This window comes from Panthera uncia, chromosome X, assembly GCF_023721935.1.
Source record: "Panthera uncia isolate 11264 chromosome X, Puncia_PCG_1.0, whole genome shotgun sequence".
NCBI lineage: Eukaryota > Metazoa > Chordata > Mammalia > Carnivora > Felidae > Panthera > Panthera uncia.
Window position 1 is genome coordinate 111,611,059 of NC_064817.1, and position 12,857 is coordinate 111,623,915.

Consider the following 12,857-nt stretch of genomic DNA (forward strand, 5'->3'; position numbering starts at 1 on the left):
CCCCCCCCCCCCCCCCCCCCCCCCGCCCCACCAGATTGCTGCAGGAGCCTAACGTGCCTGGCAGCCAAATTGTTGACATTTCTTTTCTCCTATGCACCAGTTTTGCACAGCTGTCCTTTTTCTTTCAAAACTGCAGCAGTCCCACAGATGTGTGCATTTGGACAAAAATGCCAAAAACAAAACAAACAAAGAAAAACAGGCACTCAGCCCAGCTCCTCGATACCACCTGGAAAAAGCGTTTACGTTCTTTTCAATAAATATCAAGCACTACGAAAAAAGAAAGGAGTGTCTTTTAATGGTTAAGTGCTATCATTGGCCTCTCCCAGTCTCACTCTGACTCCCATTACTACCACCGAGATCAGGAAACCTAGTTCAATCCCAGTATTCACCACTGTCATCTCCAGGCTACAGAGGACAGTGCCCACAGGGTTTTATATAGGGATTCTGGTACTCTCCTCGCCAAGGCATTTCTTAAAGCCCTGGCAAAGGGAGTGAGTGTCCTCTGGGGCCTCCAGGGTGGCATGACACTGTCCCCAATTGGAACACGTTTGAGAGTGAAAGGGGGCACTATTAATAATTAGAATGGGACAATAGGCATAAATCCAGACATACAATGTTACTATCTTCCAGAGCCTTTAAGTTCTCTCAACACCACCAGGGAAATTCTGCCCTTTAATCCTTATTGCCTGTGGGGTGTTACTGAGTTCAGACTATGATTAACAAGGTAGCACATTGTTCTAAAGCCCCCTTTCAAGTGCTTGAGCTAACATTAAATCCTAAATCCTAGGTGAGGGTACGCATAGTAAATAGAGCATGATCGGAACATTTCATCACCCCAGGTGAACCCTCTTAGAATCCCCACCCATACATGTGTCCCAGATTCCTACCTATAGAAACTGGCAAGATGCCTGGCTGTCTCCTGAACGAGACCTCATACTGCTCTCTGGGCTATGCTGGGACCTCTTTGTGGACCTGGAGGGCTCAGGGGCATTGAGGGAGTGGGGCGGGTGCTCATTAAACTCATCGAAATGTTAGGTTTGGTTGTGCGGTTTTTGGGGGTTACCTCTGCCAACCAGGAACATTGAAGAGGATGTGAGGGGTTCAGAATCCTCTGTATCTGCCCAAATGTACTCATTGTACCATGGCTGGAGCCAGCCCTACCTTAAGATCTCTAATTTACATAATAAACTTCCCTATTGCGTAAGACCTTTTGAGGCTGGTTATGTTTTTATTGGTACTGCTAAACCGCACAGTGTGGGTTAAATGAGATACTGGTCATCATACTGGTCTCCACACATGTATGGATTTGTTGAGATCACACCCATGAGGTATTTACACCTGTCCCTGCCACATGGTGAGCACTCACTAAACATGGGCTGTTAACTCCCAGACCCGGGATCGAAAGTCGAACTTTCGGAGCAGGTGTTTTGCTGTGAGTTTGGCTTTAGTAGGAAAACGTCAGGGGTGAACAGGTACAGAACAGGCTCAGGGAGAGTAGAAATGAGAGAATGGTTGAGACCTCATTTACTCTGTGGGACTAAGAGGTGGCCAGTCAGTTTACTTGGTAAACAGGTAAAGTTGAGGGCAGGAGTGATTTCTCTGGCCCAGGAATGTTGTTTCTGGAGGGTAAGAATGCATGGATATGGCTTAGCAAAGGAGGTTGAAGCCCAAACTGGGAGTAGATGTGAGAAAGTGGTGGGCAAGAGCTGAAAGCTAGGAAAAGGACCCAGGAAGACCACAAATCAGTCATTCGTAATTATCAGTGGTCCAGATATACTGAGAGGAGTTAATGCTACAGTGGTGAATGAAAGGTGCTTGTTGCCCTGTTAGGATTCCAGGTTATTGTTTCTATGGTGCCTTGGGCCAGAACTGGGATGATATCTAGCTACAGATAAGGTCCAGAAAGAATCTGGACAGTGATTAGATCCGGGAGCAAACTTTTTGGTGTGGAAGTTGAAGACATGAGTAGATGAGATCTATTCCCTAGCAGCAAACCAAGTGAGCAGATGCTCTGTGGGGAAGGAACGGCTCTCTGAGTAGCAGCCAGGGAAGCTAGGCCAAGGAATTTCTGAGATCTGAAATGCACATGTCCTGGGCGTGCGCGCGTGTGTGTATGTGTGTGTCTGTATGCGGGTATGCACATGAGCTTGCTCTGAGTGTATGGGTGTGTATGGGGGGTGATATCCTTCCTGTATGATGGAACAGCAGGTTGTTCTGTGAGTTGTAGAGAAGTGTGAGAATCCGGCTACCTTGGGAGGCAGATTCTGCAAGAAAAGCACAGTTGTTTGCAAGGACTCTACCACCTAGGATGAAGTTCGTGACAGTGGCATAAAGCAGAGCAGAAGAGAATGGGGAAATAAATAAACAGGTCTAAAGATAAAAGCACCACTTGGATGTAAATTGTTAAAAGTAGGTAGAAATGCTGAAATAGCAGATAGGAACTCAAGACTCCTGAATTCTCATCTTGGTCATGCTGGCCTTAAAATGGTCACTGACATTATGCGATCAAGGAAATGAAATTAATCATATTAAAGGTCATAATCATTTAATCATGAAAAATCTACCGTTGTATTTTAGATTTCTTTAATCATTTGAATAGGTAAACACTGCTTTCTCATAATTTTGTGTTGCTGTGTTTTGCAGGATGGTATATGAAGCTAGAGATACATTATGCACATTGTATTTGGTTATTTTCTGCTATTGCAACGTAGTAAAAACCTCAGCAATTTGGAAGTAGGCAGAAGAGAAGGAGACATCTTGAAATTAGTGGAACACTTGTTTTTTAACAAATGAATTCCAAAGAAAAAATTCTAGGTCCTTAAAGCAATTAAAGCTAATAAAGGAGCATGAATTCAAGGTCCTGAAAATGTTTTCCTTGATGGGTGATTAGGGTGAGATAATTGTATAAAGCATATTTCTTATTTGCTTTGAAATACGAATTTTGTTAAAGTTGTGTTTAACGTGTCTGGTGGTTTGCATTACTGAGTTGTTCAAGTATATTCCTTACAGTCTGATGATCATTTAGTTTTAAAGGTAGATACAATGAATTGGTTGCTGTCCTTTGATAGTGCTGGTAACCACCCTACTTCCCTTAATGAAGCTCTGATCATTCTCTTTGCATTTTTCTTTCTCCTGTCTGAAATGCCTCTTAGGAATTTTTTTAAATCTTCAGATGTTCTGGTTTCCAGAGACTTACAAACAAAAAACAACAAACAAAAAAACAATGCAATTACCCTGGGATGGGCAATAGCTTGCTTGAAGCCATCATGAATAGCATGGTGAGATTTGTTCATGGAGCGGCAGGGGGTGGGGGGCTGAGGTACCACGAAGGGGATTTCAGAATAGCCAGACGTGTGTACTTCCCTTTCTCCCCTTGGGCTGGTATCTGAGGTGTGATCAATCACAAATTTATTTTTCCCATGATACTATTCACAACATTTACATACTTCCTCCCTTCCCCTCTCTAAATGATGGAAGTATTTCATCAGCAAAATTGCAGTACTGCAAGTCTTATATTTTAGCCAAACTCTTTATATAGTTAGTTTAATTGAATCGAACAGCCAATTCAGAGTCAACCCGTCAGCGCAAGATAAAAACTGTCACGTGACTGTTTTTGTGCCTCATTTTAAATCTTTAGTTAAAAAAAAAATAATACCAGTAAAGGAAAGCAAAGGCAATTATATTTCAGTGGAAATTGAGATAATTGTGATATTTCTGATTTATCTGTTCCCTAGGCACAGATAATTGCATTGCCATATGGGACTTTTAGAAATGTGCATTCAAATGTATGTTGAATTTTTAACATACACACAAGTAGAGAGAGTAGTATCATGAGTACCCTAAACCCATCTCCAGATTCAAAACCTACCAATATTTTTGCTTCCTTTATCCCTTTTCTTATGGTTTTAGTGGAATATTTTAAATCAAATCCCAGATACATCAATACTTCAGCATACTTCTCTGACAGATAAGGTTTCTAAAAACAGTCCATAATACTATGATCACATGTACTAAAATTAACAACGACTCAGTAACATTTAATAATCCATAATCAAATATCTTCTAAATTATAAACAAAAAGGTCTTTTAAATTACTTGCTTGAATCCATTTTCGAAAAATGTCAGCATGTTGCCTTTGGTTTATATATCTCTTAACCTTTTAATTGGTACGTTTCTCTCTGCCCTTTTTATTTCCTGTAATTTATTTGTTGAGGAAACTGGGTCATTTGTCCTATGGAATTTCTTATATTCTGGATTTGCTTTATTTTTTTCATATCCTTGCTCAATTTTCTCTTGGGTTTTGGATGTTTCTCAATTTTTTGGAAGCTCCTTATTTATGAGGGATCTGTGATATATGTTGTAAATACTTACGCCCAGTTTGTCACTTGCCTTTTTATTTTCTTTATGATATTTCAGGTCATTGTGAAAATGTTTAAAATGTTTCCGTTTATTCCACTCTGTCCTCCCATTTCTGTGCTTCCCAGTTTATATGCTTACATTCTTTCTCTTAGTGTTTATACCTTTAAATAGTGTATATACCTCTATTATTTTTCAGATACGAATGATCTGTTTTGACTCTGAGCCATGAAAGATGAGGAACTGAACATATGCACTAATTCTATTTCCCTATCAACTTTGTAAGTTACATTGTTTTTATGTCGTCCATGTTTGAAATATTTACATATTTTTCTGTGACCATGATCCCTACATGTGTTATAATCTTAATATATCTGATAAATGAAAGAAATAATTATTATCTTGTTCAATTTTCACAACTCCTTTTGGTTAGCCAGGTTCCCCCCCCCCCCACTTTGTAGTTGTTTCTTTTTCAAAACAAAACAAACAAAAAACCCCCTGAAAACCTCCCAGAACTATACTCCCTGAGTGTTTGAAGGCAAACAGTTTTCTTTCACTAATTTGTCAACATTTATCATTGAATGTAATTTTGTAGAAGTCTGAGATCACCCTAATATTTTTCACTCATAAGTGATTTGATATTTTTATTGAGTTATCAGATATTTTTTCTTTACATTGGAACATGGTATATCTGAGTGTTATTTATTATTTGTTATATTTTGTGGAACCTGGTTTGACCATTTAATATGTATGTTCAAGGCCTGATATGTTTATGCAAAGCTATCTTAATTATTTCTTTGAATACATATAATATAGACTGATATTTATGTTGACCCCCCCCCTTGTACCTGCCCTTAATATTTTAAATTTTCTCAGAAATGTTTTCTTCATTTTTATTTCATTCTGCTCTTACTTTTCTCAATCCTGTTTTGTACGTTTTTACAGTGGCTTCATTTCTGTGATAGTTTTGTTTTTCTTCTATGTCTCTGCTGGGTACTAGCAGCTCATGTGTTAGCTTCTACTGACTCCTGCATATTCCTGAATGTCATATCTCTGATTTCTTCTCTTGTTGCTTAGCAATGATTGCTTTTTATTTTTAAAGTTGAGGGGGATATGAGATAGTATGATGCTTCATGTCAGTGATATGAAGTCACATCTGTTTCTGGCAATATTTTTCTAGGAAGTGTTATTCGCCACCCCCCCCCCCCCACCCCGGTGGCAGGGTTCCAAGGATGCTTCAGGATCCTGTCTACTCTGTAGTAATGCTGCTCTTCCCCAGTAACCATAGTCAGCCTTCTTTTGTCATTTTCAGTCCAGTCCCAAAATCATTTTCTCTGGCACAAATAATTCAACATTGGTGGCTCGTACCTTGCGTACTTCCCATTTTCTGGAGATGAGACAAATCTGACCCCCTACACCTTTGCTTTAACATTTCACGGGTCATTTCAGTGGCGCTCTCTTGTTTTCATTGTACCTGAATGTACCTAGATGATTTCTGACATCATTTTCAGAGTCAACATTCTGTACTTTCTGTTCTCACCCCACTGCTCAGTAGTTCTGATGTCTCGGTCACCTGAGGTAGTCTGCGTTCCCACAAAGTGTCAAGCTAACTTTTGAGAGGGATTGAAAAAGACTCCACTCTAGGGGTGGGAGAACCTGAAAGGAAATGAAAATATTAATGACTTAGAATATTTTCTCACTACAGGGGTGTGTGTGTGTGTGTGTGTGTGTGTGTGTGTAGGTGTGTGTGCGCACACATGTGTGTTTCAAAAATGAAGTCAATTGTACTATCAGTTTTGGAAACAACTGTTTTTCCCCTTTTGTAGCAAGAAGAAAAACGAAAGGGTTTTAGACACCTGTGGAGCAGAGAGGCTGCTTGTGTAGAAATCTGATCAATATGTATATAGAAAAGGGAAACAAATCTGTTATTCATTGGAATAAAAGTTGGGGACGTAGAAGTTAGTATCAGAAAATGGACCTTTGAAGAAGTGGACAAGTATATATAGAAGGATGGGTTTATTGTGAGGTGAGAATGGATTGCTCTTAAAGTTTGAGTTCAATGAGAATGTGTTGGTGATCAGAAGACTTAGATCCCTGTTGTGGCTTTGCTACCGATTTGCTTTGCCAACCCCAGACAACTTACTTGACTCTAAACTTCTGTACGAGGGTGCGTGGGTTGCTCAGTTGGTTAAGCATCTGACTCTTGATCTAAGTTTAGGTCTTGATTTCAGGGACGTGAGTTCAAGCCTTGCATTGGGCTCCACATTGGATGTGGAGCCTACTAAAACAAAGCAAAGCAAAACACAACACAACACAACACAACACAACACTTCTATACCTATATCATGGGAATAAATACATCTCTGGACTAATATAAGAAAAAGCTGCCTAGTAGCTTATCTTGTAGTCAGTGAATGTTAACTTCATTCTCCTTTTCTTCATTAGATACTATGTAGTAAAATAGGAATGTAAGATTGACTGTTATCGACTTGCATGTTCTGGTAGAAAGATACTGATCCTGGATTTGGAGTGTCGGGATAAAAGGTATTCAACACATTAAAATATTACTTAACATGTGAACATCATTTAACACTTTAAAAGTCACTTTTGTATTCATTTTCTTCTTTGAGATTCACACCAACTCAGTGGACAAGGATTTTTATTTACCTTTTACAGTTGGGGATAGAGATGCTCAAGGACTTGTCCATGTTAGAAAATGTCAGAATCTGGGCCAGGAATTCCCACCCCAAGTCCAGTGCTCTTTTGATAAATTTCATGCTGCCTCTGAAAGTAGTGCCTCGTTCGGGTTGCTCATGTCTCATAGATCTTTGCTTCCTTGTTTGTAATTTGAAGTATTTTCATTATCGGGTGCCTTTACAGGTTCTTCTTTCGTTAAAAAAAAATAGCTCTTAGAATGAACAACTCCCCCTGTCCCCTCCAACTCTGAACTTCTGTGATCCCATCCCCATTTTATACAAACACTGGGGTACTTGCAGGAACTAGTATGAGATTTGAAAAAGACGCTGAGAGGGCTGCCTGGGTGGCTCAGTCGTTAAGCATCTGACTTCGGCTCAGCTGAGATCATGATTTCGCAGATCGTGGGTTTGAGCCCCACATCAGGCTCTGTGCTGATAGGTCAGAGCCTGTAGCCTGCTTCATAGTCTGTGCCTCCCTCTCTCTGCCTCTCCTCGGCTCACACACTCTCTCTCTCTTTGCCAAAAATAAATAAACTGTAAGAGACTCTTAAATACAGAGAACAAACTGAGGGTTGATGGGGGGTGGGGGAGAAGGGAAATATGGGTGATGGGCATTGAGGAGGGCACTTGTTGGGATGAGCACAGGGTGTTGTATGTAAGCGATGAACCATGGGAATCTACCCGAAAAACCAAGAGCAGACTTTATATGCTGTATGTTAGCCAATTTGACAATAAATTATATTTAAAAAATAAATGTAAAAAAAGTAAAATAACCATTAGAAAAATAAAAAAAAGAAAAAGATTCTGGGATTACTCCTTTAGTTTTTAATAGCAACAGCAACAACAAGAGCAACAATGTCAAACTGTTTATCAAAGGAGATAGACTTAGATAAATTACAATAAATTATATCCCTATATGAGCTACAATGCAAGGTTAAAACTAATATTTTCTTTATATTTAGGAGGGGAAGTTCTGACAGGATTTATTAAGCGTAAAAGTAATTCACAGATACATGTAGAGTATGATGCCATTTACAAATATTTTAAAACCTATGTGTATATGAATGTGTGTGTGTGTGTGTGTGTGTGTGTATACAGACACATATAGAAGGTGAAAAGAACAGAAAGCTCAATGCCAAGTTTTAAGGAATCTTTTTGCTCTTTCATTCTATATTGCTCAGCTCTATTACAATGAGTACTAACATAATTTAAAACAAATAGAAGTAGCATTTATTCTGGAAAAGTTACGGTGAAAATGAAAAACAACTGTTGATACTATTGTAAAATCATGCTCCTTTGGAAACAGTAATTTATACTGTAAGAACCGTAAACTCATTCACATCCTGTTGTAAAATATAGATCATTGGATTTATAAATTCTGTTATGTTACTTTAATTCTGCTGGACAGTTGATAAGAAAACTGTGTTTTATCAGTGAAAACAGGCTGTCCTGAAACATTTACCTTAGTGGTAACTCAGGTCAGTACAGTTGGAAAAAGATACATTCCTCTACTACCTCTCCAGATTATTGTTTTTCTTTCAGCTACTGTTGCCTTAGTTCAGGCCCTGCTTGCCTGCCATGTTTATTTCAACGGACTCCTAGATGACCCTTCTTACAGGCTCTCTTCCTTCTAACCTGTTCTCATTGCTGTTAGTGTTTGTGTTTTTGAAACCTAAATCTCACTTACCACTTTTTTTTTTATTCAAAAATCCTTCAGTGATCCCCATATTCAGAAAATTTTGGAATTCCTTAACAAAACATTTATATCTGGGTTGCTCTTTTAAAATTACCTTTTTGTTGAGTTGCAATTAACATACCATGTAAAACTCACCCTTTCATTTGGGCGATTCAGTATCTGTACACTATTCACAAAGTTGTGCGACCATGCCACTGTCTAATTCCAGAACATTTTCATCACCTCAAGAAGATATTCTGTACCCATTAGTACTTACTCCCCATTACCGCATCTCCCTCCCCTCCCCCCTATCCTGGAAACCACTAATTTCTGTCTCTATGGATTGCCTATTGAGGACATTTCATACAAACGGAATGATATACAATACATACCCTTTTGTGATTGACTTCTTACACTTAGTATAATACCTTCAAGGTTCATCCATGTTGTAGCATATATCGGCACTTCGTTCCTTTTTGTGGCTGAATAATATTCCACTGTAGAATGTACCAAATTTTGTTTCTCCATTCATCAATTAATGGACATTTAGGCTATCTCCAATTTTAGCTATTATAAATGCTGCTGCTATAAATATTCATGTACAGGCTTTGTTTCAACACCTGTTTTCAATTCTCTTGGATTATATCTAGGAGTGGGATTGCTAGGTCACATGGAATTCTATGTTTAGCATTTTGAGGAACTGACAGATTGTTTCTCCAAAGTGGCTATACCATTTTATAATCCCACCAGCATTATATGGGTTTTACAATTTCTCCACATTTCTAGGAGCACCTATTATTGTCTGTTTCCCACTGTAGTCATCCTAGTTGGCATGAAGTGGTAGGTCTCTGTGATTTTGATTTGTGTTTCCCTAATGAGTAATAATGGCGAGTATTTTGTCTTCTGCTTATTGACCATTTGTATATCTTTTTTACAGAAATTCCCATTTTTTAATTGGGTTGCTTTTTTATTGTTGAGTTGTTAGAAATACTTATATATTCTGCGTACTCATCCTAATTATTATCATATATATGATTTACAAATACTTTCTCCTATTCCACAGGTTATGTTTTCACTTTTTTGATAGTGTCCTTTGGAGCACAAAAATATTTAATTTTGATGAAGTCCGATTTATCTATTTTCTTTTTGGTTGTTTCTGCTTTTGCTGTCATATTTAAGAAACCATTTCCTAACCCAGGGTCACAAGAATAACACCTACATTTTCATACTTTTAATGTTTTACATCTATGTGTTCATAATTCTCTGAGTTTTAAGGTTTAGCTCTTTCATTTCGGTCTTTGACCCATTTTGAGTCAAAGTTTTATACATAGTGTGAGGTAGTAGCATATATTTATCATTTTGCATGTGGATATCCAGTTGTCCTAGCACCATTTGTTGGAAAGACTGTTATTTCACTCTTTGAATTATCTGGGCATTCTTACTGAAAATCAGTTGACCATAGATGTGTGGGTTTATTTCTGGAATCTCTGTTCTACTTTATTGAGCTGTGTGTGTCTATCTTTATGCCAGTAATTTTGTAGTAAGTTTTGAAATTTGGGAGCATGAGTGTTCCAACTTTTTTTTCTTCCAAGATTTTTATGGCTATTCTGGATTCCTTGCATTTTAATATGAATCTTAGGCTCAGATTGCCAGTGTCTTCCAAAAAGACAACTGGGATTTGATAGAGACTCTATTGAATCTAGAACGATTTGGGGAATATTGCCATTTTAGCAACATTAAGTCTTCCAATCAATAAACATTATGTTTCAATTTACTTAGGTCTTCTTTATTTTCTTTCAGTGATGTTTTCCTGTTTTTATTGTATGTCTTCCACTTATTTTGTTCAATTTATCCCTTAGTTTCTTATTCTCCTTGCTATTATTCTAAATTGAGTTTTTAAAATTTCATTTTCAAGGATGCCTGGGTGGCTCAATTGGTTGAGCATCTGACTCTTGATTTCAGCTTAGACCACGATCCCAGGATTATAGGATCAAGCTCTGTGTCAGGCCCTGTGCTGAGCATGGAGCCTGCTGAAGATTCTCTCTCTCTCTCTCTCTCTCTCTCTCTCTCTCTCTCTCTCTCTCTCCCTGTCCCTCTCCACCTCCCTTCCTCCCTCCTTCCCTCCCTCTGCCCCTGTTCCTTGCTTATGCGCTCTCTTTCTCTCTCAAAAAAAATAGACAATAAATTATATTTAAAAAATTAAAAAATTAAATTTCACTTTCATATTGTTGTTAGTGTATAGAAATACACCTGATTTTTGTTTACTGGTCTTGTATCCTGCGACTTTACTGAACTTGTGTATTAGCTTTAATAGTTCATTTTGCAGATTACATAGGATTCTCTATATACAAGATTATGTTGTATCTTGTATATAGAGATACCTTGTATATAGAGATATAGAGATATGTCGTATCTTGTATATAGAGATAGTTTTACTTCTTTTCCAATGTGGATGCCTTTTCATTCTTTTCTTTTCTTTCTTTCTTTCTTTCTTTCTTTCTTTCTTTTTTTTTTTTTTTTGCCTAATTTCTCTGGCTATAACCGCTAGTACTATGTTGAATAGAGGTGACATGAACAGATATCCTTGTCTTACTCTTGATCTTAGAAAGTTTTTGGTCTTCCATCATTAAATCTAAGATTAGCTGTGGGTGTTTCATAGATGTCCTTTAGCAAGTTGAGGAAATCCCTTTCCACTCCAAGTTTTTTGAGTGTTTTTATCATGTAAAGATGTTGGATTTTGTTACATGCTCTTTCTGTATGTATCGAGATGATTGTGTCTTTTCTGTTTTTTATTCTGCTAATATGGGGGTATTACACTGACTGATTTTTATATGTTGAATCAACCTTGGCTTCCTGGAATAAATCACAGTTATTCATGTAATACAACCTTTTTATATGTTGCTAGATTTGGTTTGCTAATAATTTGATAATTTTTGTTCGTATTCATAAGGAATAATGTCATGTAATTTTTTGTGATGTCTTTGTATAGTTTGGGTATAAGCATAATATTGGCCTCATAGAATCAGTTGGGGAGTTTTCTACACACATTCGTTTGCGCTTGGTTTTTTCACTTAATTGTAAATCCGGAAGTAACTCTCAATTCATAGATAACCATCCTCATTTTGGTGCAGCAGCATAATTAACTTTGTGGATTTGCCCTACTTATTCATCATTCTTTTATGTATGGTCCTATGTACAGGAAATATTTTGTTATGAAAAAATAGCTTTCGCCATTAAAGACTGTGCATATTTTATTTTTATATTTGTGGAGGTATATCTTTAAAGTAAATTCCTGGGAAAAGGCTTGCTAGATCAAAAGGTGAGTGCATGTGTATTGTGTCAGATATTTCTAAATTCCCTCTCACCATGGTTTTGCCCTTTTACATACCTGTCAGAAATGGCTGAGACTGCCTGTTATCCTGTAGCATTACCAGGATAAAAGCTCTTTTGAATTCTTATTATCTGATAGGTTTTTTAAAATGGTACCTCAGTTTAATTTTAACTTGCACTTCTCTTATTGTGAGCAAAGTATATTTCCTATGATAAGGGTTATTTTTATTTCTTTTTCTATGACTTATCTGTTCATGTCTTTTGACTATTTTTCTTATTTTTCTCATCATTGAAAACCTCTTTATATCCTTGGGAAGTAGCCCTTTGTTTATGATATAACTTGCATGGATTTTCTTCTAGTTTTTCATTTCTCTTTTACCATTTTTATGTATTTATTTTTTGCAGTGCTGACGTTTTTCATTCTTATGTAGATAAATTCATCATTCTTTTATTGCTTCTAGACTTTGAGTTATAGTTAGAAGACCTACCTCACGTCCAGGTTGTATAGAAATTCCCCCCAGTGTTTTCTTTTAATATTTATGTGGTTTCAATTTTTTAACATTTACATTGCTGTTCTGTTTGGTGTTTATTCTAGTGTGTGATGTATCCAATTTAATGTTTTCCCCAAGTGGCTATGCAGGTGTCCCATGCCATTTGGTAAAACATTTATTTTTCTGTTATGTGATATAGTTATATATACTGTATTTCCATGTGTCTTTGTGTCTATGTGTGAACTTTCTGTTTAGTAAAATGAGCCTGTAGGCCTGTTTATCTGCCATTACACACAATCTTCATCATAG

The 12,857-nt window shown here is 37.4% G+C and overlaps 1 protein-coding gene across 1 annotated transcript in view; it reads left to right on the forward strand.

Moving 5' to 3' along the window:
- The window catches only part of LDOC1 (LDOC1 regulator of NFKB signaling), a 62,196-nt gene that overhangs the window by 1,190 nt on the left and 48,149 nt on the right, over positions 1-12,857 (forward strand). The window contains exon 2 of the mRNA XM_049644391.1: positions 4,556-4,637. The gene's annotated coding sequence lies outside the window, so the exon portion shown is untranslated. The remainder of the gene's footprint in view (positions 1-4,555; positions 4,638-12,857) is intronic.